Source organism: Furipterus horrens, unplaced genomic scaffold, assembly GCF_987537825.1.
Source record: "Furipterus horrens unplaced genomic scaffold, mFurHor1.1.pri manual_scaffold_11, whole genome shotgun sequence".
In the NCBI taxonomy this organism is placed as follows: Eukaryota; Metazoa; Chordata; class Mammalia; order Chiroptera; family Furipteridae; genus Furipterus; species Furipterus horrens.
In genome coordinates, this window is record NW_028327181.1 from 84,003,755 (window position 1) to 84,028,572 (window position 24,818).

A 24,818-nucleotide genomic window follows, 5' to 3' on the forward strand; every position below is an offset into this window, starting at 1 on the left:
GATGTTTCATTCCCTCTCTTTCTCCTTTTCCCTCTCTCTAAAAATAAAATTAATTAATTAATTAAAAAAAAAAAGAAATAGTAGAGTTGATTTGGACTATGAGTCTGCCTATAAGAAGGGTTCTAAGAATAGAGACCTGCTAGTCTGAAATGGGAGGAGAATTGGGGTGGATAAAGAAGGACAAAGTCAGGATCATTAGTCCTCCGTTAAAAGGTGCTAATAATAAAACCCACCACAATAACCCTGGCTGGTGTGGCTCAGTAGATTGAGCACCCATCTTCAAACCAAAGGGTCGCTGGTTCGATTCCCAGTCAGGGCACATGCCTGGGTTGTGGGCCAGGTCCCCAGTTGGGGGTGCACGAGAGGCAATCACACATTGATGTTTCTCTCCCTCTCTTTATCCCTCCCTTTCCCTCTCTCTAAAAGGAAATAAAGAAAATATACATCTTTTAAAAACTACCACAATAGATTGTTGAAAGAATTATGTTGAAATAATGCCTGGGAGAGAAAAAAACCTCAGGAACAGGTAACCAAAAATGGATTCAGATAGAACAAGAAGCATAGAAGAAGTGAGCAGGGAACTGGACTGATGCCCAGGATTCTTTGAATGGTTTTTTTTTTTTTTTTCCCTCCTCCTCTTTGAATGGTTTTTATGTGCCCAAGTTTTCTAGTCAATGCCGCTTCTCACTTGTAGAATCTCGGAGCCTTCTGAGACCGGAGCCTTTCCTGTCACACCGTCCAGCTGACACCACCTCTAGAGAGGTATGACTTGTTACCACAACTAAGGTAAGGTTCTACCTAATGACGCTATTTCTGCAGCCCCCAAATATTGCGTGTCAGTGGCACTTTCTCTTCATCTGTTTAGCATTAAGTCCCCATAAGGGAATAATCTTGTGGGCAAATACATGATCTCATACCTGATCATAGGTTCCCAAAGCCAAAGGCACCATAAACGACAAAATAGTTCAACAAGAGACCTGAGCCATCCGTGACATCTGTGTTTGTTGTCTATGGCTGCATAGCAAATTACCCCCAAATCCAGCAACGTAAAACAATTATTGTCTCACACAGTCTCAGAGGGTCAGGAGCCCTGGAGAGGCGTAACTGGGGGGTCCTGACTCAGGATCTCTCATGATGGTGCAGTCAAACTGTCGGCTGGGGATGCAGTCGGCTTAAGGTTTGACTGAGTCTAGATAACTTGCTTCAAGTTCAGCCACGTGGCTGTTGACAAGAACCCTTCAGTCCATCATGTGGGCTTCTCCACAGGGCTGCTCGATTCATGACAGCTGACTTCCCCCAGAGCAAGTGACGCAAGGAAAAGGAACGGTGCCACACGCTGCTTCTTATGACCTTGTCCCTAAGTCGTACCCCAGCCTGCTGCCCAATTCTAGTCCATGGATGTCGTTCGGTCCAGCCCTCAGTCCAGGAGAGGACGACACAAAGACACGAACGCCAGCAGGGATGGACTTGGGGGCCGTCGAGGAGGCTGGCTTCTATTTCTCACAAGGTGCCACCTAATTTTAGTGTAAGCACCTCCAGAGATGAGTAGCTAGCTTGAGAGGCAGCTCGATCCATTTTGGGGGAGCAGTGCGGTTTAACTTACGCTGAGTTAGTATCTCTGCTAACTTTCACTCATCAGTTTTAATCAATCCTGAGATGATCTTCCACAAGGTGCCCCCCTGTGTGGAGGCAGCCTACCCCTTCAGTCACGGGAAGGACAAGCAACTCGAATTCCTCTGGCTGGTGTTGGTACGGTAAGGGTTTCAGTGTGCTTTTCGTCCTGAGCGCTCGCGTGTGGGCATGGCTTTACCTCTCGGGTGTATGAGCAGAAGTAGCCCAGGGCGTTGCTACAGGGGGGAAAGAAATGGGGAGCACAGGGCCCTAACTCAAGCTGGAAACTCTTCATACGGATTGCTTTTCGCCTACTTATGTGACGTGATTGATTTTTATCAAATCTGCGGTTAAATGAAACTCCTCAATCTGTTGCCCTTGTAATATTGCTGAGCCACGTATTCCTCATCTTGAACCTATGCAGCTGAATTTTTGGACCCAGATTTAGGATTTTATGTTTATCCCTGTTAGATTGTTCTGTCTTTTCTGTGACTTGTTTAACAATTTAAAGTGACTTACATGTACACCTTTCAAAGTTTCCGATGACACGAAGTGCTGATAGCAAGTTACTATTGGCAAGTTGATTTCCTCAACTCTGAAATGTCAGTGATTAAAGATGCACCATTGATTTCACAATGGTTTATTTTTTTTTTTGAGGAAAAAATTACTGAATTATCCAAATAAATTAACCATAAGAGATGCATCATGTAAAAATACATATTAGAATTAGATAAATATGATAACAATAAAGATGCTGGACATCATTCAAAAAGATTTTACTGGACTAGTAAAACTGGACATATCTGAACCAGAGCCAGGAACATAACCCCACTAAAAATAATTTTATTTACTTAATCATTCATTCCTTCATTCAGATGTTTGTAGAACATCTGCTATGTGTCAGAAGTGGTTGTAAGGCAAACCTGAATAAGACATGGACTCTGCCCTCTGGAGCTCAGAGTCTACATTTTTAAAAAGTTGAGTTCACACATTATAGTTTAAATTCTTTTGAACACAATATTATTGTATCTAAATTATCTGCAGTGTGGTTTGAGCCTTGAGTCAAGACTTTACCTTATATTTGGGTAAATCCTGCCTACTAAATATGATGGCTTTGAGGATGTGGGCTTAACAAATTCACTGTTTGGATCCATCCTCTTAGGGCCCTGGTTTCCTAAATAAACCGTAAAGTGAAAGGGTCCCTATATGCAGGCATGCCGCGGGGTTGCTGCAGGTTCGCGTCCAGATGACAGCAGTAAAGTGGGTATTACAATAAAGTGAGTTGTAATCTTTTTTGCTCATGGAGGGTCTTCCTTCAATCTGTAAAAACGCAACGGGAAGCACAATAAAGCAAAGTACAATAAAACAAGGTACGCTTGTACGCGAATGGAAGGAGACAGGGAGACAGACAGACACCAGGAGATGAAACAAAGAAATTACTTCTGTATTTTCCAGAAAAGACAAACTCATGATAAGACTTCTGTCCTGGAAAGCAGAGAGAAGTTCTTAGTTAGGGAAGAGCCAGAGTTGGGTATCATCCCGTGAAATATTAAGAAATACTTGTACTGGTCCTTGCCCCCTGTTCCTGACACAGAGTTCCTAAAACCCTTTTAAAATAGAGGTGCTAGGAGAATCTTTTGTTCTAATATATAGTCTTTGACCACAGTTCCTGGCACAGAGCTCCTAAACCCTTGTAATTTCCTAAGTGATAAGAGCATCGGGAGCATCATTTGTTCTGATATTTGGTCTTTGACCTGAGACCAACTCCTTGGAGGTTCCTGGGTTGTAGCAGTGTCTCGTTCTGATGAGGTGGCTGGGCAGGCTCTAGGGCGGCTCCTGGATAGGAGGTAGCCATCATTAGAAGCTTGGAATTTTTAGCTCCAGCTCCCATTCTCCAGAGAGGGAGAGAAGCTGGCTATGAATTTATTAATTGATCATGCCTACGTGATAAAGTCTCTGTAAAAATGACAGTAGTATGGGATTTGGAGAGCTTCCAGGTTGGTGAACACATTCACATACCAGGAGAGTGCTGTACCCCAATTCCACAGGGACAGAGTCTTCTGTGCTCAGGACCCTCCTAGACTTCTTATTATGTAGCTCTTCATCTGGGTATTAATCTGTATCCTTTGTTATATCTCTTCGTCGGCAGCCGTCCGTCTCGAGAGACAATGGTGTAGCTTCTTAAGAGTCTATCTGCACCGCCGAGAATGGCTGTGCAGTCCAACTTGGGAGTGACACGGTATCTGTCTCCTTCCGTGTTGAATCGACATCTTGTGATGACGCTGGAGTGTCCTCTCCAGTGAAGCTGAAGCTACAGAGCCTAGGCAGGGTGATATGGAGGGTTTGCTGTTGCCCAAGCAGCAGACCCCCCCTCTCTTCGCAGCTGAAGGGTCCAAGGGAAAGATGGAGTCAATACAGCTTGGTTTCAGGTGCGCCGCAGGAGTTGCCGGTGTTGACTACAACGTCAAACCGCCTTAGGGACTCCGGCTCCGGATTTTCTGTCGGGGTTTACTCCCTTAGCCTTTCCCCTGAAGAGGTATGCCGCAAGGCAGCGGAGGTTTTTTGGAGTCAGAGTTTTCCTTCTCTTATATCTCTTACTGTATAATAAACAGGTAAACATAAGGGGTTCTCTGAGTTCTGTGAGCCATTCTAGCAAATTACTGAACCCAGGAAGGGGATCATGGGAACTCGTATTTGTAACTGGACTGTCAGAAGTACAGGTGGCAGCCTGGGACTTGTGATTGGCATCTGGAATGGAAACATGGGAGACAATCTTGTGGGACTGAGCACTTAACCTGTGAGATCTGCTGCTAACTCCAGGCAGACAGTATCAGAAGTGAGTTGAATTATGAGACACCCAACTGATATCGTAGAAGATTGCTTTTGGAGAGAAAACACCCACACATTTGGTGACCAGAAGTGTCAGGAGCGACATGTTCTGTGTGAGTAGTAAAGGAGAAGCACTCACCAGGGAGAGTGAGTTTTTCCTACTCACATGCACAAACTATCATTATTCATTTTATTTCTTATGTTGTAAACAGGGGGCTGAGATCTAATTTTCCTAAGTTTCCTAAACATTGGGAATTTACTAAATTCCTGGAATTTATCTATCTATCATCTTCTATCTGTCATTATCTATCATCTATCTACAGCTTCATTGAGATGTAGTTCACATATTATACAATCCACCCACTGAAAGTGTACAATTCAATAGTTTTTAAAGATTCATCCATGTTGTAACATGTATCAATTCTTCATTCTTTTTAATTGTTGAATAATACTCCATTGTATGGGTATGCATGTTTTATTTATTCATTCATTAGTTAATGGTCATTGCAGTTGCTTCCACTTTTTGCTATTATAAATAATGCTGTTATAAACATACATCTCCCTTGGGCAGAACTGCTGGGTCATACACTGGTGCTATGTCTAATCTTTTGACAAACTGCCAGCCTGTTTTAAAGTGGACACACCATTTACATTCCCACCAGTAGCATAGAAGGGTTTCAGTTTCTTCACATCCTCATCAACACTTGTCATTATCTATTTTCTTAGCACATCTTCATGGTTGTGAACTGGTAGCTTATTGTGGTTTTGTTTTGCATTTCCCTAATGATGAACGTTGAACATCTCCACACTATGAGTATGCCTACATAATGTTGAGCATCATTTTATTTGCTCTTGGTCACTTATATACCTTTGGAGAAATGTCTGTCCAAATCCTTTGTCCATTTCTTTTTTTTTTTTTTAATTTTATTTATTTGTTTTTAGAGAGAGGGGAAAGGAGAAAGAGAGGGAGAGAAACATCAATGTGTGGTTGCCTGTCATGCGCCCCCAACTGGGGACCTGGCCTGCAACCCCGGCATGTGCCCTGACTGGGAATCGAACCAATGACACTTGGCTCGCAGGCCAACGCTCAATCCACTGGCTTGACAGCCATCCTAGAATGGCTCTTAAAGTGGGTGGTTTGTGATTATTAGGAAGAGGAGAGGGGAGCAGTAGGAAATAGCATGAGTTCACCATGCAAGTTGACATCAATTTGTTAGTAATCCTCTATCTATATATGTGTTTATAATATTTAGTAGTTTGCGGTACCATCTCTCCATAACTATATTTTTCAGGTGAAAAAACAATATTTGAGGGTATAAGGTTGGCATTAACAATTTGGAGAATTAATAATTCTTTTCCCACAATGATTTAACACTTTAAATTTAAATAAAAAATATTTCTGTGTGTAAGTGCTTTTCCTTGTTGACTTGCTTAATTATATCTGTTCCATTTACATAAGAACATAAATATTTGAGAGTAAAACCCAATTTAATAAATGAACAAACTTATTAAGATGTAATTACTTTTCTAAGTTCTTGTTTTAAAAGTAATAATTAGAATGTGGATTACAAACTATCCTACATGGAACCTTCAGGAAGGTTTGGCTTATCTTTCTATAATTTTATTTGGTTTAAAACTAAACATGCATTAATATGAAAAGCAGTGCTTATAATGGGATTGACTTCATATTCATAAAGCAAAGTTTTATTAAAAAATATATGTAGACTTATTATTTAAGATGGAGAAATTGGGGAGAAAAGCATCCCAAGTGGAAGGAATTTCTGATTAGACTTCATGTTTCCCCACACATAAACAATTGTATGTATTATTTATGAACATAAAATATAGATGTGAGTATGGATAGTATGGATTAAGCAGAAAAGCACAAAAGTGTTCCTGAAAGTAATTCAAGTCAGCTTTAGGGTAGTGATTATCTGTGGGGAGAGAGAAAAGGAGAATTGAGAGTTTAGGACTTTAGTTATATCTGTAATATTTCATTTTTAAAAAGAGTAAGAAAGAGGATGGGCTTCTCTTATTTTGTGTTTGAAATATTTCATTAATTGAAAATTTGAAAACAAAGAAGAAAATAAGCAGCTTAATTCTCTGATCGCTTTTCTCAAAGATCCAAGTGTTTATTTCCTGTTGATTTGAGAACATTGTTAAATAAGGCTTAAAAGGTGCCTAGGGAGTTTATTTTTACAATCTTAGCATATACTAACAATAACAATAACTTTAGTTTATTAGGCACATACAGTGTGCCAGGCACTATTCGAGGTGTTTTAGATATGCTCTCTACTGTTCTGATAAAAACTGTGTGAAGGAAGTATTTCTTTCATTCCCATTAAACAGATGGTAAGGTGAGCTGTCGTTCCAATCAATTAGTGGTGATAAAATATGCTAAGTGAAAACTCAGACTTTCAAATGTCAAGTTTAATATCCCAAAGATCGTTTTTCATGTAGCAGCTTACTTTTCCCAAGAGTTATTTCTACATTTTAATACGTTTACTTGAGAAAAATCAGAAAGTATGGGCAGGGAAAAAGAAGATAAAATATTGCCTATAATTTCACTACCACCCAGAGAAAATTACTACTAGTATATTAATAGGCACCCTTTCATATGTTTTTATGCATAAATTTGTATGAACTTCCAAATGCTTTGAGAAGAAACTGTGTCAAAATTTCTCTATTAGTTTTGCTTATGGAACATACTGTAGAATAAATGATAAATTTGGCTTTTATTCCATACATGCCTGTGTCTGCTTTTTAAAAGCAGTTTTAAGCTGAAAAACTTCATTAAGAATCTATAGAGCATATGTAAAAAAGAAATTATTATATAAGCTATTTTTCCAAAAATCCTGGTATTTATTACATTGATCTATCTAATACAAAGTCCAACTCCACAGTAAATTATAGGATCAATAAGGAGTACTTTACCTGTTGGGGATAGTGTGTTTCAAAGGACAGGTGTGCCTTCATTTTAAGAAAAATGAAAAATGGCTATATAAAATATGAAAACCAGTTTTTCTAAATTTTAAATTTCTATCATGTAGGTGCAATCCAAAATGTTCAAAAAAGGAAAGCAACTGTTAAATTGAGAAAAGATACAATTTATATGTTGTTTTCAAAAATCCAAATAGATATTTTATGTTTTCTCAAATGTCTTTGCTTAATTTTAGAAGTGGGACGTGCAGATTTTCATGACATCTCTCTGTTCATCTCTCCTGGAGAATATTCCATGAGAACTGAAACACTTCTTGACAAATATTCATTAGGTACCCCCTCACTCACAAGATACTAATCCTCATCAATTACATAAATCCAAAGTAACAGTGCAACTTTACACCACCTGGATATTATGTATGTTACATGTCATGAACACAAAATGTTGATTTCTACTATTTTTCCAATTTTTTATAATGGTAAAATACATATGTATTGCAGAGGCACAAAATGCATTGATATGGTTGTCCAACCATCACCACCATCTGTCTCCAGAGTTCTTTTCATGCAAAACTGCAACTCTAAACCACTTAAATAATAATTCCCCATTCCCTCCCCCCCTAAACTGCTGACAACCACTATACTATTTTCTGTCTCTGTGATTTGATTACTCTAAGTACCTCAAATAAGCAGAATCATACAAAGCTTGTCTTTTTGTGACTGGCATATTTCACTTAGTATAATGTTCTCAAGATTCATCCATGTTATGGCATATATCAGAATTTTCTTCCTTTTTAAGGCTAAATAATATACTATTGTATGAATATGGCATATTTTGCTTATCAATTCATCCATTGATGGACACTTGGATTGCTTTACATATTAGCTATTGTGAATAATACTGCTATAAACATGGGTATACAGATATGTCTTTGAGGCCCTGCTTTGAATTCTTTTGGTTATATACCCAGGAGTGGAATTGCTAGATCATAAGGTAATTCTATTTTTCATTTTTTTAGAAACCTCCATACCATTTTCCATGACAGCTGTATTGTTTTATATTTTCACTAACATGCTATTTTATTATTCATATTTTGATCTCTTTCTCCTCCTCCTCCTCTTCCTTCTTCTCTAAGACCCTTTAATATTTCTTGTAATACTGGTTTGGTGATGATGAACTCCTTTAGCTTTTTCTTGTTTGGGAAACTATTTGCTCTTTGAGTCCACATGACAGCTTTGCTGGGTAGAGTAATCTTGGTTGTAGGTCCTTACTTTTCATCACTTTGGAAATGTTGTTCCAGTCCCTTTGGCCTGCAAAATTTCTTTTGAGAAATGATCTGACAGTCCTATGGGAACTCACTTGCCAGTAATTAAGTGCTTTCCTCTTGCTGCTTTTAAGATTTTCTCTTTGTCTTTAACTTTTGACTTTTTAACCTTGATGTGTCTTGGTGTGGGCCTCTTTGGGTTCATCTTGTTTGAGAGTCTCCGTACTTCCCGGACTTGTATGTCTATTTCCTTCACCAAGTTAGGGAGAAGTTTTCCACCATTATTTTTTCAATAGGTTTTCAATTTCTTGCTCTCTTTTTCTCTCCAGCATCCCCATGATGCAAATGTTGTTACACTTGAAGTTGTCCCAGGAGTTCCTTACACGATCCTCAGTTTTTTAAATTCTTTTTTCTTTTCTGCTTGGGTGTTTTCAGCTTCCTTATCTTTCAAATCTCTGTTTTGATCCCCTGCTTCATGAACTCCACTGTTGATTCCCTGTGATGTATTCTTCATTTCAGTTAGTGTATTCTTCATTTCTGACTGGTTCTTTTTTATGGTTTCCATGCCCTTTTTTATGCTGCTAAAGTTCTCACTCAGTTCCTTGAGCATTCTTATAACCATTCTTTTGAACTCTGTATCTGGTAGTTTGCTTGCCTCTATTTCATATAGTTTTGTTTCTGGAGATTTTTCCTCTTCTTTCTTGTCGGCTCATTTTGGCTGCCTCCCTATGTTTTAGGTCCCAGGTAGCTACAACATCTCCCAGTCTTGATAAATGGCCGCATGTAGTAGGTGTCCCATAGGGCCCAGTGGCACCGCCTCTCCAGCCACCTGCGCTGTGTGGACTGTGTGAACCCTCCTGTTGTAGTTGAACTTTAATTGCTGTTGGCATGTCACTGGGAGGGGTGCCCCCCCCCCCCAGGCCATTCAGCTGTGAAGACCAGCTGTGACTACAGTGGACTACAGTGGGGGAGCTGCTGTGCAGGGGTTGACCCCATGGAACAAGACTCACTTCAGTGGGATTTTGGTGCCTACCAAGTCGGCCCCTTGAACATATCACTTCTTCAGGTGGTTGGGTGTAACCTAGTGGGGTGTACTGGCTCTGGGGCCTTCCAGAAGGCACAGGCCAAAGTCAGTCACCACCTGTGTCCTGCCTGGAGCCCCCCAGCCTGAGCTACAGAGCAGTCTGTAGATGGCTGCTATTTGTGCTGGACTTGGAGTAGCTTAGAGAGGCCAAGCTGCGAACCGAGGCTGGCTGCCACTAGTGCCAGGCCTGGAGACACTTAGCAAGAGCTACGGGGTATACAGAGGCCAGATGCTATTTGTTTGAGAGATGTTAGGAAACTGAAAAGCAGGGGCCAAGAGAGGCCATTTGTGTGGAAAAGCCACTGAAAGGGCTTGGGTGGGCCCACAAGTTGAGTGGGGCAGAATCACAGAATCACCAGGGCAGGGTGAACAGTGTGAGCCGGGTTGATGGAGTCTCAGATATGGTGCCTGCCTTCTGGCTCTGATGGAGGATTGGGAAGGGCTCAGCAAAGGAACAATAGTTTCTGCAAGCACTTACGTCTTAGAGAAAGCTGCCCCATTCAGCTCTCATTTTGGAGCCAGATAATTCAGTTAAATTTTAGACTTTGCTTTTTCCATCACTTTTTAGCTGAGCTTGTAGAAGACAGAGCCTGGTGCTGGGGAACCTCACTCAGACCATAAGCCCTGCTCAACTGTCCTTGTCTTCTTTCCATGGAGCAAAGGGCTTAGAGCCACTATTAACTTGAAGTCACTTTCCCCATTCAGGATTAAAGGGAAGAGAGTCCTGGATTCTACTTCCTGGTACCTAAGAGAGTGAATAAGTAAACTCCTGGGCCAGTGGCTCTATCTCTTCTTCACTTACATTGGTCCCCTGGATGCAGATATTCTAAAGCCACACATGCCTGAGCCTAATCAACATCCAATACCTCATAGGAATCGTAACTAATAACCTTATATCAATTGTGTCAAGAAATATCTTGGCAGTTATCTCAGTTGATTTGCCAATTTGGGAAAGTTTCTAAGAAATGCTTACAAACCAAATGGTTATGCCTCACCAGCAGGGTGGTGAAATGGACAGATATAGGAGAGGCCATTCCAGAGATTACAAAAATCATATGCAAGAAATCACAGACTTTGGTATGATGAATCTGGGAGAAGAGGGAGCATTACTTTTTCTCCTTTTTTCTCCTCCGAGACAAACTTCATTCCTGGAGGTAGCTACAAGTCTCCCCTTCCCTGATGCCTTTTCCATCCCATTCCTCTTCCAGGGAAAGACTGAGACATGAAAGTATCCCAGATGTGGGGTTAGGGAGAAACCAATGTTTTTATTATTATATTTTTAAAAAGGATTCAACCACTGACACTGGCTGAAGTTAGAGTCAGTGCTCTGGGAAAAAAAATCTCATTTTCTGTAATTCTTGTTCTCATTTCTATTTTCTTTCTGCAATTTACTGAATCACACTACTTGGGAGACATACCAAAGAATATAAAATTTAGGCTTTGTTCAACAGTTTGAAATTCATTCCAGAAAAAACAGCTTGGCTCTATGCATGATTTGATTTCAGAATTTCAGTTGACTTCATCTGCAGCTGCTCATGGCAAAACCGATCAACAGACGTAGGTCAGCTCTAGAGAGGAGGTTTTTGATTTTTTTGTTTTTTAAAATTTCCGTGTGAAAGCTTTGTCTTCTTTGGTAGAAGCAGAATGAAATGATCTTCACCAGGAAGTAAGGGGTTTTGTATAGAAACCTTAGTTAACTAGCACATTTCTGGTTTTGTATTGGTGGCCGGGACAGGTACCTGGATTTATCATTCCTTATACAGCTGTGCCCCTTAGACAGACAGAACTGGGTGCTCCCTTTGGTCTTCCACAGCCCTGTACTAGAGATAATATTGTAATTGTTTTTGCATCTTTGTCTTCTACTAAGCTATGAGCTTGCTTAGGTCAGAGACCAGACTGTCTTCATAAAGCCCTGTGGGCCTTCAATGAATGAATGAACAAATGCCCCGGGCAGCTAGGAAGGGTCAACTCAGTGCTAGGCCTTCACGTGCGACATCGATGAAGAATCTGAAATCTCACTGGGCAGAGCTTTCTACATGATGGGCAGAAACCCCAACAATCTGAAGTTGTTAAAATTTCAAAGAATTTAGTCACACATTGGCTGTTTTTTTATGTACAGTTCACACCAAGCACTCACCAACTCTAATTTGGTACAAAACAGAAATAACAGGTACTGACTTAAGATCTTTACACATATTTATTATTAAAGTATAACAGTCCTATGTCATAGGTATTATTAGCCTCTATTTTATAAGTTAAATAATTAAATTCATAAAGGTTAAGGAAGTCCGTGATCACTGAGCCAGAGATGGAACTGGCCTTTGAATGCACCTCTGCCCTCTCCTTCTACCATATTTGTTACAGTTACACATCACATATCTCACTATGGAGCTATAAGGAACAAGGGACGCTCAAGCATTATATTAATTAGAATTTTCATATGATAGTCAAGAAATCAGAGACTAATTCTCCCCAGCCTCAGCCCTGAAATTGAAATACAGTAATATAAAAATGTATCTTGATTTTCCCCCAAGGAATCACCCTCTCTTATCCACATAGTGAACATTAACAATTAATGGGAAGTGCTTTCCAAACCATATAACATCATTCTTAATATTTATGATGCCCATGAAACACACAAACATCTGTTCTGCAGAGTTATAGCTGTGAAAGCATACTTAAGTGCCAAGCTCTGTCTCTCATATAGACAAGTCAAACTTTGAAGCAGTTGCCCCTCTGGAGATATCTAAATAGCAAGGATTCCAAGAAGACGGGAGGAAGACAATTTTAGACTCAACTCATCTTGAGGAATATCAGTTCATTTTATTAGGGCCAAAAGCATATAATAATTTTAAATAGAATAAAGTTATGTTTAAATGGTTGACATGATATTTCATATTGGGGGTGATTGCAATGTACCCTTAAAGCGCAAGTTAAGGTTTCCCTCTGAGAAATAAAATTAGAAAAGTTTCAAAAGTTCTTTCAATGAATGAGATTGTCCATCAGCAGGAAAGACAGCTCTAAGAACTCTGCTGTTAAAGGAAGACTGAAGGAGAGTTGAGCACACCCCAAATCCAATCTAGCTGACCTGCGAATACCTCGGGGAGCAGGCCTGACTTGAGGTCATTACTTAGAAAAAAGTCTTCTACTCTGTTTCTAAAGAGACTATGTTGAATGGAGAGAGTAGTCAGCTTGGTTCTCTGATACCAGAGTTGAGTCAGTGGAGCCAGTACCTTCAGCAGAACTTCCTGACTCACACAGTTTAGTTCAGCAAAGCTGAGGACCAGACCTTAAATGTCGATCACATACGAACAAGTACTGCCACCCAGTCTTTCCTAGTTGATAGTTCCTTAGATTACAGCAAACACAAGGTTAATATAACAGCCCTGCAACAGTAATGGCAACTAACAATTGTTCAGCTCTTATCAAATAGCAGGCATCTGTACTACGAAAAGCTTTACATATGAGTTACCCACTGAGTCTTCACAGCAACCGCATGAGGTAAAAGAGAAAACCAACGCACATAGAGGTTCTGTAATATGTGCTAGATCATATGTTAATGTTAGTCAATTACTTTAGTGATTGAAAAAAGTAAGGGCGGCTGGAACCTGGCTCTTGGCCTCTCGCCTTCCTCCCCGAACAGTATGAGCCTCAGCACCCACACCCCCTTCTGTAGCAGCTACCAGCCCCTGGGCTCCACGCAGTCGCCCAGCCACGGGGCTGGCTGGCCAGCATCAGTGCAGGCGCTGGGGGTTTGGTATCCCACTCCACCAGCGTGAGGGTGACTGGTGGTCTGGGGGCTTGGCCGTGGGTATGGACAGGCTCTGGTGGGCATAATGGGCATCCAGAGAGAGGAGACTAGGCGATGCCTGAGTGACAGCCTGGCTTCCTGCCTGGAGAGAGTGAGGAGCCTGGAGGCTGCTAGTCAGAGACTGAAGAACAATATTCAGGAACACCTGGAGAAGAAGGGACCCAGGTCAGAGACGGAGGGAGGGGGATTACGTCAAGACCATCGAGGACCTCAGGGCTCAGATCCCTGCAAGTTCTGTGGACAATGCCCACTTCGTTCTGCAGATGGACAATGTCCCAAATTGCTGCTGATGACTTTAGCTCAAGTGTGAGAAGGAGCTGCCCATGCGCCTATCTGTGGAGAGTGACATCAATGGGCTTGGAAAGGTCGCTGATGACACCAACATCACTTGGCTGCAGCTGGACACAGAGATTGAGGCTCTCAAGGAGGAGCTGCTCTTCATGAAGAAGAACCACGAGGAGGAGGTAAAGGGTCTACAAAGTCAGATCGCCAACTCTGGGCTTCCTGTGGAGCTGGATGCTCCCAAACCTCAGGACCTCAGAGCATCCAGGCTCCATTGAGATGAGCTGGCTCTGAAGAACCCAGAGAATCTAGACAAGTACTGGCCCCAGCAGATTGAGGAGAGTGCCACAGGGGTCACCTTGCAGACTGCTGAGCTGACACGGAAAGGAGATGTGGGGTTCAGTCCTTGGAAATTGACTTGGACACCACGGGAAATCCACAGGCCAGTTTGGAGCACAGCCTGAGGGAGGTGGAAACATGCTGTGCCAGGCAGACGGAGCAGCTCAACGGGATCCTGCTGCACCTGGAGGCCGAGCTGGCCCAGACCTGGGCAGAGGGGCAGCACCAGGCCCAATAGTGTGAGGCCCTGCTGAACATCAATGTCAAACTAGAGGCTGAGGTCGCTACTTACGGCTGCCTGCTGGAAGAAGGGAAGGACTTGGATCTTGGTGACACCTTGGACACCAGCAACTCCTGCAGTCCGTCCAAAAGACCACCATCCGCAGGACTGTGGACGACAAAGTGGTATCTGAAGTCAGTGACACCAAAGTTCCGAGGTGTTATGGCACAGAAACGGGAAGCCCCTTGGGGGCCAGGAGGCCAATAAAAACAATTCAGAGATCTATGAAGGAAAAGAAGCAAGAAACAAATTCAGCCAGACCTCGTAGGAACTGAAAACTCTGTTCCCCTATCCTGCATTCTTCTCATGATATCTTGCTTCTGCGCTTTTTGGCATAAATATTCCATTTTTCTCTTCTTTTTTTCCAAAAAGGCTTCTTTGCTTACTTATAGCTTCTGCTCCCTCATAACTTTGGCTTTTGTGAAACTTTGGAAAGCCTGATGCCAAGTCTAGCTGACCCTCCAGTTCTAGAACTCGTCACTACCTATAGACTCAGCGCCTACTAACTGAGGTTTTTCAGGGGAAAGATTCTGGCTTGTTCAGCTTAGGTCAAAAGTTCTCCAATTGCCCAAAAAGCTATGGCTGGAGTATTACTTGAAAAAAATGGCTGTGTAGGCTTGCTCTTTTGTCAAAGACGCAGCTTTCACAGAAAGGATTGTGGGCTGGGTATGCATTCCCAACACAGGTCTCCTATGTCAAAATGGTGTTTCTCTCCTTTTGAAATACAGACAATTTTTTAAAACCATCAAGAAGTACATTCTAAATTACAGAGAAAATGTATAGTTATACATTTTCTGTATTTTAACAGGGAATTTCTATGGACTGCCATTTTTCAGTTGCTTGCATGTTCAATTTGTTCCTTGATTGCTTCAAACACAGACATCTTTTTCTTGCCTTGCAATGAAATGTTCTATTTTGATATGGTATGTGTTAGTCATGGTGTTTGCATTTTTATTATGATATTGAGCAGTTAATCTGTTCCACTCTTTTTAACTAGTGTAGTTAAGGGCTTTTGATGGTTTCTTGTGATAATTACATTATGATTTTCACCCTTCTATGTCTTCGACTACATAATTTCTGGAGTGTGAAGAGAATTGCCTGAAATTTTACTTATAATTCTTGATTTAATAATACTGATGCTGAAGAGCCCTAGATTGCCCTTCATTTACAAATGAATTCCAAAAAATCACTTCTAAGTCAGTTGCTTGAAACCAAAATGCATTCTTCTAGTGGAGCACAAGATGTTATTTAGCCTCTAATATTTTCTGCGACAAGCCACTGTTTGGCACTGGGTTAAACAACTGTGTTCACAACATGAACAAAACAAGTGTAGTCCCTGTCCCCATGATGCTTATAGTCTCTGGGAGGATCACAAATAGGGTGCCTGGTGCATAGTAGGTTCTCCAAAAATATTCATAGGATGCATGACTCAATAGGTTAGAATGAATAATTTATGTTTATTATTTCACTTAATCTTCACACTTCTCTGAGGACTTAACCTTTTAAAGTCTCTAATCCTAACTAAACTGGTTAGTAATTCCACTGAGAAAGACAAATTTACAATGGATATATTTTTAAACTTTTTATTGATGTACAATATAAAATATATACAGAGATGCATGCATATAACTAGTCCAACTCAATGCATTTTCACAAACTGAACACACCTGATCAAGAAACACACTTTATCAGCATTCCACAGCTTTCCTCACGCCTTTCATGATCACTACACCCTCAAAGGCAAAGGATATTATCTATAAATTAAAATAAGTTGGCTAGCAGTCATGTGTTGGAGAAGATATTTAAGTAAATCCTAAGTTGTCCACTTAGGACTCAATAATATGTGTTACCAGAGGCTTGTTTATTTTGTCAGTTATGATTAGATTCACTATACATAAATGAAAATTCAAAATAACAATGGCTTAAGTAAGGCAGCTTCTTTCTCTTTCAAATGAAAGCAGTTTAGAAAGAGATATTTTGACTGATTTGGCAGCTCCACAGTTATCAGATACCCAATTCCTTTCTATTTTACAGAACAACCATTCTAAGGCATAGCTATTGATGATCCAAGATGGCTATTGGAAATTCGTCCATCACCTGCATATTCCCGACAGGAAGAAACAAGGAAGGGCAAAAGGACTTCACCTCCCAGCTGATTAAGTTTACTTCTAAGGAGTCCATCCCCAAGTCCATCATAACATTTCTGCTTTTATCCACTTGTCCAGAATTCAGTCATGAGGCCATAGGGTTTTTAAGGGAAGCTGGTCTTTTAGCTCAGTACCCTGATCCTCCCAATGATGCAGGAGTTCTGTTAGTAAGGAAGGAGAGAACATATTTGGGGTAAGCAACTAGTAGAGTCTGCTGTAGTTACATTGACTTCCATTATAATTGCCTACCATGTATCGCATTGTCTAATGAAATTTTCTTCCTAGGGAGGGAAAAAATGGAAATTTAGATGTCATGTACAAGGAACTGAGAGATGAGATTTCAAAGGAAGGTGTCATGTATAAGAAAGTGGGAGATGAGAGTTTTTAAAAAGTTCATTTACTATACAAAGGGATCCAGCCAGATTCAGTTTCTTGCTGTAGGCCAAGCCCAAGAGTTTCACTGCTAAATTGTAGCAGCTACACCTCCCCTCTAATTATAGCAAGTCATGGTGGAAAAATTTCTCTAAAAAGCTGTGTGAGTGTGTGTGTGTGTGTGTGTGTGTGTGTGTGTGTTTGTTTGTTAGGAATTGGCTAGAAAAATTCAAACTGATAGTATTAAGTCCTTGCAGGTATATTTTCTTCTTTCAAGTTTAGTATTTTGAAATCAGCCAGTGGGTAAATGTTATACTAGAACCTGGCTTATTATATGGCTTTATACATAGAACAAGTTAGGTCTTGTTTCCCACAGGAAAAAATACTTGCATAAAAAGGTTAATGCATCCTGATTCTAAAGCAGGTGCTACTGTTGTCTCCCCTTTTCACTATGTTATTAATGTTGGGCTCAGTTCCAAGAAAAACCCTCCCTAAGGCTGGGTGAAACTGGGAGCAAGTTGTACTTGGAGGCCTTCCTGCCTATCATTTTTAAACAGGTGAAATCTGATCAGAGTGAGCCTCGAGGGCTGTCTGTATCAGTAGAGCTAAGAATGTAGACATCAGGAAGGGCAGCGGGTAGAAGGGAGATCAGCAGCTGCCAGAAGGGCATGTCTCTAGAGGAGCATCATCTGGGTTGAACTAGGAGACGGGGCAGGGAAGCAATTGTGAGAGATAAGAATTGTGTAGAGGAAAAGAATAGAGAAAGGGAGGGAAGGCCCAGAGGAAGGTTCCTAAGTAGGCGAGAGGGTTGCAGTGAGCACATACAGGGTCCCAAGCTTCAGGGAAAGGCAACTGTAGTGGAGCAAGGGCCAAAGTGTTGACTCAATGAATATTATCGAGCACCTGCAATGTCAAAGGCACTGTGTTAGGTGACGTGGGGGACACAGATTTAAACCAACATGAACCCTGCCCGAAGAGTGCCAATGGTCACTGAACTGTCAAAGGAGACAAAGCATAGGCTTGTAGTATGTCACAAGTTTTATGGTGATCGGTGCTGTGAAAGAAAAGTAAATGGTATGTTCCAGAAATTCAGGGGAGGAGGATAGTGCAGCTGCGGGAATGGCAAAGGTAAGGTGAGGTAGCAAGAAGGACTGTAGAAAGCCTGAGGACACATCCTTTGAGATGGATTGTGAAGGCTGAGCAAGAGCGAGAGGGGTCCTAAGGGTAAGAAGAGTAAGAGTTTGGGGCGGTGGTGGGGGCAGATGGGTCTGCAGAAACAGAGTAGCTCTGAAGAAGGTGGAGCTAAGAGGCATGGCAGGATGATGAAATTTCATTGCCCTGCAGAGAATAGATGGGCACCCAGGACCTCATAATGTAGAATCTGCTCTAGGGAAAAGGCTCTGAAGGAAGAGCCAGGAAAACATCTTCTCTCTCCTCCACTCCAGAGTTTCCACTTCTAATTTCTCTGACATACCCCGACTTTGCCATCCCCATTTGCTGACATCATCATAAGGACACTATTGGACACTCCATAACCTTTCAGCCTAGATATGGTGACTGCGGATGCAGCTGGAGAAGGTGGAGTAAATTAGAGAACATGGGGGAAGAGAGAGACAGAGAGGACGATTGCACCAGTTGTCCCTTTATACTAAACCTGGTGGATTTATTTACAAGATTTTCTTGATAAGATACCAAAAGCACAGGCAAAACAGCAAATAAACAAATGGGATGTGGGGAAAAGGGACCTCATACACTGTTGGTGAGAATGTAAATTGGTACGGCCATTATAGAAAACAGTACGGAGGTTCCTACATGATCCAGCAATCACACTTTTGGGTATATATCCAACGGCTATATCAGTGTCTCAAAGAGACAACTGCACTCCCATTTTCATTGCAATGCTATTCACAATAGCCAAGATAAGGAAGCAACTTCAGTGTCCATTAAATCATATGTGATCATATATATATATATATCTGGGTGGGGCAAGTGGCTTACAGTTGTGAGTATGTGAAACACTGAGTTTATTCTTGTATTATTTGTTAATTACTGTATTATTTTCCACACAAACAAAATTTTGATTCATACTTGCTCTCATTTCCTTTCCATGTTTTTCCTTACCCTTGGCCTCTGTCCATTTGCCAAGTCTGGTACCACATTCTTTCCATATTGTTTCATCTCTCCTCTTCTGGCCCAGTTCTCCCATTGCTGTTATTAATCAAACTCCACACTCTACTAAACAACTCTGAGGAGCTTAGAGAGTATTTTGAGACACAATCCTAATGTTGCTAAAATGTTAATTACAAAGTGCACACCCTTTAAAGGACTCTTACAAAACATTGAATTAGATGGTGAGACTATAATCCGTAGACTTACAAGTTGACTGGACTCTTATATATCAGGTTAATTTAAAGCGTGCCCACTTGGCTATTATGAGCTATTCTTAATGGAAAGAAGTTATATGAATTGATTTATTATACGTAGGGCATGATCCAAGCTGTCACTGCTTTGTATCTAAATTTGATTTCCAAAAGGTATCCAGGTGGAAGAATCACCTTTCAGATGAAAGAAAAATTCCAAAGAAGAACAGACATGATAGAGTCATAAATACTTGTTAGCCTGCAGCAAACAAAGTTTATATAGCAGTCTTTTTGAATATTTATTCATTCTAGGAATGGTTTAAATTAGTACTTTCATTCAAAGCCCCAAAGGCATTGTTTTCAGCAAAACTAATAACCCTTATAACGCTAACTGACTTATGTCTGATTTTCTTCTTATCTTGTTGAGAGAAGGAAGTCATAAAGCTTAGCATCTGGTTTTAGTATTAGGCTTCAAAGGAAGAGATACTGCCTATATTGCAGAGAACTGGTATACTGAAGTCCTTTTACTCTTTTCATTTATCACTTAAATTAAGTTGCACAGAGTAATCTGTGGATCACTCAAATAAGAAGGGGCAGTCTTCCATAAAGGATGCTTCTACTTGGTATGTTCATGGAGCCCTGAAATCTTGTTTGCAAAGGTCAGGTTGAATCCAATTGGTTGAGGTACCTTTTTTTAACAAAAGGATTCTTAACTCCGTGACATCAATAAGATATCAAAAAGATTAGCTGCAAGTCACTGGGTCCATGCAATGGAATGAATGATATGTATTACCAGGTAGTTCAGAATAATATGTGTATTGGGACTCTTGATAAAGGTAACAAACCAACTTGAAGTCGTCGTCGTCGTCGGCAGCCGTCCGTCTCGAGAGACGATGGTGTAGCTTCTTAAGTGTCTATCTGCACCGCCGAGAATGGCTGTGCAGTCCGACACGGGAGTGACACGGCATCTGTCTCCTCCCGTGTTGAATTGACATCTTGCGATGACGCTGGAGTGTCCTCTCCAGTGGAGCTGAAGCTACAGAGCCTGGGCAGGGTGATATGGAGGGTCTGCTGTTGCCCATGCAGCAGACCCCCCCTCTCTTCGCAGCTGAAGGGTCCAAGGGAAAGACGGAGTCAATACAGCTTGGCTTCAGGTGCGCCGCAGGAGTTGCCGGTGTTGACTACAACGTCAAACCGCCTTAGGGACTCCGGCTCCGGATTTTCTGTCGGGGTTTACTCCCTTAGCCTTTCCCCAGAAGAGGTATGCCGCAAGGCAGCGGAGGTTTTTTGGAGTCAGAGTTTTCCTTCTCTGATGTACCCTGACTGGAAGATCGAACCAGCGACACTTAGCTCGCAGGCCGACGCTCAATCCACTGAGCTAAACCAGCCAGGGCAGAAGTAGCTTGGAGCTAAAGAGGGAATTTATTACATGCGTAAAGCGTGATCTCAGGCTGAAAGGCAGCCAGGTTTCAAGAAGCAAATAGCATCGAGTGCAGGGAAACTGTCCAGGTTCTGGCTCTCCTGTATTCTTCTCTCTTTACAACTTGGTTTTTCTCTCCATAGGCAAAGTTTTATGCCATAAAGTTTTATTTTTGTTGTTGTTACTATTGTTTCTTTTGTTTGTTTTAAATTTGGCAAATGCCAAAGTCTACTTTCACAAACATATTGAAACTAGTGAATATCACTTTTAAAAACTGAAAAGAAAAAGAAAAAACTGTAGGAGGCTGTGAGACCTAGCATATTAGTAAATATAGATTCAGTGAAGATGTATTTTGAGAGCTAATCTTAATTACCTATGGGAAAATCCTTCCTACTTTTTCAGGAAATTATAGTATTAATTTTAGATTATATAACTAATAAAAAGAATGAAAAATTATACAGAAATCTTTTAAATTATGTCCTCCAATTCATAATGCATTAAACCTAATAAACCACTAAGCTGGTTTACCCCTATGAAAACAAATTAATCTTTATTTTTCATGAAGGGAAAGTTGCATGTATTATGTCTAGCAAACACTCTACCATACTAAAAGAGTATGAGATGTTGAGATTTGGGGGTGAAATTCTTGAGGAAACATCAAACTTGTGAACTTTGATTAGGGGAAGATAGTATAGAACTCTATCATCACATTAAACACACACACAAAAAACAGGTAAAACTCAATGTTTGGTGCCAGGTAACTCATCCAACTTGAAGATGTTTTAATGATAATTACAAACTATTAAGGTATGCAGGGAATACAGAGAACAGGAGAAATTTTAAATTGGTCTAGTGATTTTGAATTTATTATAAGTATTGAAACATCAGACTATCGTTTCAAAGTGTTCTGGCTTGTAAGCTGTGGTATGAAAACATAAAAAAACTTTGATTTTGCTTTCTAATTGTTAATTAGTGATTTTGTATTGGGCACTTTCCAAACATTCTGAAAAATATTTAAATAGCAGTAAGTGTATTTGCATAAAACTGGCTAAAAAAAAAAGCGATTAGAACTTGATTAATATGTAAATTTCATCCAGTACAAATATATCTACATAGAGTTTATTGAGTAAGTCTTCCTTGCTGTAATAGAAACTCAGGTGTATTTATTTACTTTAAAATTAAGCTAATTGGTTTATAAAATTTTTGATATGAGTGATTTGTTTTATTTATTTGTTTTTGAGATACATATGTGTTTTTATTATGCTATTTTCATTACCTAAGAGAAGTTTTAAAAATTATACAGATAATTAAGGGATCATACAAATACTTTTTAGCATATAATCAGGTTATTTCGCATAATCATTCACTCTTGTTTAGCACAGAGGAGGTGGTCAAATTTTGATAAAATAAAAATTAAAAACAAAAACAAAAGAATACTTACTATGAAGCCCCTTTTACAGATCTAGGTACTATTCTCAACCCAGCTTGACCAGTCGTCTGGCTCTTTTACACGTACACAGTCTTAAATCTTTCCAACAAGTATTTTTTATTAGTTAAGCCATGATTCAGGATCCTAGGGTGGGATATACGCAGATACCCTTCACCTCCCTGGGGGAAAAATGTGGGACAGAGGACAGGTGTGGTGCAGCCAGTTCGGATCCTCCCAGGAAATGTGCTTTAGTCCTGGCGGTCATCCCCGCCTGACACCCAGGATATGGGGCAGAGAGACCTATACAGCGCACCAGTACCATTCACACAGGGAGACATCGCCCCCGTCAGCGGTCACGGCCTTCTCACGGCAGTTCCTGGCCTGGTTCTGGTTGGGGAAGCAGCTGTCAAAATGGGTTAGCCTTGTAGTTCTTCTGCCATTTTGCTGACTCCTAAAGACACCCCTGAAGCCACTTACAGCTCAATGTCGAGAGTGAATTTATTTTATAAATAAAATAAAAAAACTCTGACTCCAAAAAACCTCCGCTGCCTTGCGGCATACCTCTTCAGGGGAAAGGCTAAGGGAGTAAATCCCGACAGAAAATCCGGAGCCGGAGTCCCTAAGGCGGTTTGACGTTGTAGTCAACACCGGCAACTCCTGCGGCGCACCTGAACCCAAGCTGTATCGACTCCGTCTTTCCCTTGGACCCTTCAGCTGCGAAGAGAGGGGGGGTCTGCTGCATGGGCAACAGCAGACCCTCCATATTACCCTGCCCAGGCTCTGTAGCTTCAGCGTCATCGCAAGATGTCGATTCAACACGGGAGGAGACAGATACCATGTCACTCCCGAGTCGGACTGCACAGCCATTCTCGGCGGTGCAGATAGACTCTTAAGAAGCTACACCATCGTCTCTCGAGACGGACGGCTGCCGATGACGACTACCCCCAAAAAAAGACATCAGTTATTTTTTCATTCGTTACCAACTTAATTATCTGGCATCAAACACAAAATGAAATTAGTTTTTTTCTAGTATGGTTATCCTATAAATTTATTTTTCCTATGCAGAAATTTTTCTTTACCATCTGGAACAGAAGGTTAAAAATACCCATACAAGTGATGTAATTAGCACACCTTATTAAAGCTGTGTGAATAGACTGTTTCATTTGGAAGAACATACAGGACCAGGAATTTAAAACCCCAAGACAAGAATGATTTCCATCATTGTCTTTCACTAATTATGTAGGAAGCCTTTTTGAGATCCACTACAAAAAAATTGGCAATTAAACTCAGGAGGCTGATTATATCCCTCACCCATCTGACAGAAGGATTACCCAGTAGCTTTTAAATACACATTGTAAAACTCAAGTTAAACATTAGCCCTTTGGCAATTTCTTTTTTTTTAAATAATGTAACTTAATGCATATAAAAAAGCAAGTGACATGTGTAAATATGATGGTAAAATAAATACCCTGAATTTTGTGTTTTCCTGTCTTAGTCTGTTCAGGCTGCTGTAACAAAATACCACAGGCTGGGTGGCTTATCTTCCAGTAATGGAGTCTGGAAGTCTAAATCCCGGGTGCCTGCATGGTCAGCTTCTGAGTCTGGTGAGAATCTGCTTCCCAGTCGTAGCTGTCTCTTCACGGTCACCTCACATGATGACAGGGTTGAGGAAGCTCCATCAGGCTTAGTTTATGAAGGCACTCACCCCATCTGTGAGCGCTCTGCCCTCACGCCTATTCACCTCCCACGGGCTCCGCTTTCTAGTACCATCACACTGGACGTTGCGTTTCAACATATGAATTTAGGGAGACACAAACATTCAGCCTTTAGTAATCACTCTCTTGCTTTTAAAAATAATTTAATCATAATGGAAAAATACAATTAAAATGAGCTATTAAAATAAATAAGTAAATATAATTTAATCATGTATATATGAACTTCTAAGCAAACCATTATTGAGTTTTGTTTGTTAACTGTATACAAATGATCTTCTGCATATGGTTTTCTGCTACTTGCTTTTTTTACTGTATTACGTTTCTAAGCTTTATCCTAAGGTCATGATCTAAGATTCATGTGTCGTTTTGCATATGGCTGAAGCAGTGTTCAGTGACCTACTTTTTCTACTCATTCTTATGTTTTTGAACTACCATCCTTGTTGCTGTGTATCTGTGGGACCTTGGGCTTTCCCGCTCAGCCGGAGTTTTCTTACCTTAAAACAGAAATAATAATAGTAACTACTACATAGGGTTGTTGTTAGCATTAATAAGTTATTGTTACAATGCTTCTTTCTTTATTGATGAGAGAAAGAGAGAGAGAGATTTGTTGTTCCACTTACTTATGCATTCATTGGTTGATTCTTGTATGTGCCCTGACCAGGGACTGAACCTACAACCTCAGGTTGGGGACGATGTTTTAACCAATGTGGCCAGGACTATATTTTCTTTTTAAAAAGTCTGGTAGCTTACTGTTTGTTCTTGTGGGTGCCTTCTTTTTCCTCCGGGATTTTTAAGGCCTTCGCTTTTAGGGTTGTGCCGTTTCATTACAATATGTCTCCTTGTTTATCATGGTTGATAAATGCTGTACTTTCTCCATCTGTGGATTTGTCTTGAATCAGTTCAGGAAAATCTTTCGTCATTCTCTTTTTCAATA

At 40.7% G+C, this 24,818-nt stretch overlaps 1 pseudogene; it reads left to right on the top strand.

Moving 5' to 3' along the window:
- Positions 1–1,398: 1,398 nt before the first annotated feature.
- LOC149998663 (keratin, type I cytoskeletal 18-like) lies at positions 1,399–14,716 on the top strand (annotated as a pseudogene).
- Positions 14,717–24,818: the final 10,102 nt, after the last annotated feature.